Here is a 2,297-nt window from a genome sequence, read left to right as displayed (position 1 = left end):
CCATTTCTTTTTTCACCTCTTAGTATGGGAGGGGGTGGGGGGAAGGGTGTGATGAAAGGAACAGTCAGCTGTTGAGGTGGGAACCAGGTTTAATGGAGCTCTGAGGCACCTCAGCTGTTGTAATGGTAAACTGAAGTACAATCAAAAATATCCTCTGAGAGAAAGAAAACAAAGCACACTTGCTTTATGCTCAGAAGTGAATTGACTTAAATCAGATTTTAATCCTGGTTTAAATCCATGCATTTTAATCATCTTGTTTTTCATTTGTACCTCAGCTCTGTTCTTAAGGAGAACTGGGTTTCTGTTTTCTGGCATAACCATTTCAACATGTTCATTTTCCATCGGAGCCTTAACACTGCGCTCGCCAGCAGGGGGATGGGCTCAGTACTTCGGCAGTTGTACAACCTAATAATCCAGCTGCCTAATTTTTCCATCTTCATTATCTTACTTACCAGATCATTTTTTTGTTCTTTTGGTTGTGTTTTTTTTTTTATTTTTTTTAAACTCAGCAGCCTCAGTCCAGCCACATCTGGGTTGAAACTGAGACGCCATTGAATCTGTACACATTTCAGCAGTTTTGCCAGCAATCTGTGGTAACAAAAACCAAAGGGGAAAAGTACGCGGTCGTGTTTTGCATTTGTTTCCGTTTACACGTGAGTTCTGGTACCGAAGCCAACTCTTCATTACCTGGAGAGAGGGGCTGAGATTGCAGACATAGGAGAACTCTCACAGTGCGGGACGTGATGGAGAGCATCGCAGAGCCAGCTCCTGGGATGCCTGTGCAAGCAGAGGCCCTGCCCTCACCACCAGATTTCCTCCTCTTACTTGAGTGCTGCTTGCCCCAGCCACATAAACCCACCGTGGCCAAAGGTGCTGAAAATACTGCTGCCCTCACTACCTGCCAAAGGTGAGCTCCGCCTGACTCTCGCCCACCCTATGTGCTGCAGTCAGCATGGTCAGAAAAAAAACTTTTGCTTTTATTGCACAAAAAGAAACTTTGCCACCGCTGCGGCTATGGGGATGTCAGGGTTCTGCCTGCTGGCACAAGGACAGGTCGCAGCTTTGCAGCAAGTGCCAGAGGGGGGCATTTTGGTGCTGAGGTGCACGGCATTGCCCAGGTCTCACCAATTAGGTGTCCGCTTGGGGCTGAACCTCCTGCTGTCCTTGTTTTTCAGCCAGTCCTCCGTGTTTGTTGGGCTTGCGGCTGGAACAAGCAAACCCAGGGAACAACCCCAACCCCCTGCCGTACATGGTGTGTTTGTATGTGCACAGCACCAAAATAGACGTGTGTGTGAGAGCGATTCGGAGGAAGTGAAAAGTTCATCGTGTACAGTATGACAAATGCAAAAACACATCGGTCCGTCCCTCCTCGCGCTCGGTAAACACTTTATGTAAGGCAGCAGAATTGGAGGGCTTGCTGCAAAGCCCCTCTCCCTCTGCTCCAAATGCAGGTTTGGGAACGCCCGGTGTGTCCCATTTCTGCTTTGAACATCTGCGGGGCGACTTCGGGGTGATCAAAGCTCGCACTTTGAGCTGCACGCCCACCGCTGGGGGGTCTCGGCAGCCCCCCTGAGCACCGCCAAACGGCTCCGCAATTAGTCTGAGGCTTGGCCGCAGCTGGGAGCGGAGGGGGAAGGGAGCCCCAGAGCTGCGAGCAAAAGTTGAGGCGGGGAAAAAAAAAAAAAAAAAAAGCCTGAACAAAGAGTCCCGTTCAGGCTGCTCGCTGGTTTTCCTGTGGGTGCTCGCAGCAGAACGCCATGTACCGGCGCGGCCCCGGGCCCTCGATGCTGAGCCAAGGCACGCGCTGGGCCCAAGCGCCAAACACTGATGCGAGGCCGCCAGCCGTGGGGCGCGGGCACTCACCGTGCGCGTCCCGGCCGGCCCGGGCTGCACGCCTCGCCCGGCGGCACGGCAGCGTGGACGAGCCGCGCTCCCCGCTGCCGCGTTTAATCTCCTCGCCCCCAAGCGGCCCGCCGGTCCTTCTGGCCCCCTCCCCCCGGCGGGATCTCGCTGTGCGAGCCGCGTACGTGGGGATAATGCAGGCCGAACGGCTTTCGGGGAGCGAGCGTGAGGTCGGGCGCAGCTGCCGCGTCCCCCGGGGTCGTAGCCCCGCGCGGGGCACAGACGTGACCCTTCTGCGCGCCGTGGACGTGCGCCAAGGCACTCGGCGAGCCCCCGCGCAGCGCCTTCCCCCGGCCCCGGCCCCTCGAAAGCTGCAAAGCGGCGTGATCAAGCGGAGCTAATCCTCAGAGGGAGGGAAGGAGGCGGGGGCGTCCCCGAGGGCGCAGCCGGCCGAG

Source organism: Centrocercus urophasianus, unplaced genomic scaffold (genome assembly GCF_019232065.1).
Source record: "Centrocercus urophasianus isolate 14NV4802_14NV808 unplaced genomic scaffold, USGS_Curo_1.0 seq_17, whole genome shotgun sequence".
Classification (NCBI taxonomy): Eukaryota; Metazoa; Chordata; class Aves; order Galliformes; family Phasianidae; genus Centrocercus; species Centrocercus urophasianus.
The sequence above is the reverse complement of the archived record's forward strand: the minus strand, read 5'-3'. Positions refer to the sequence as shown.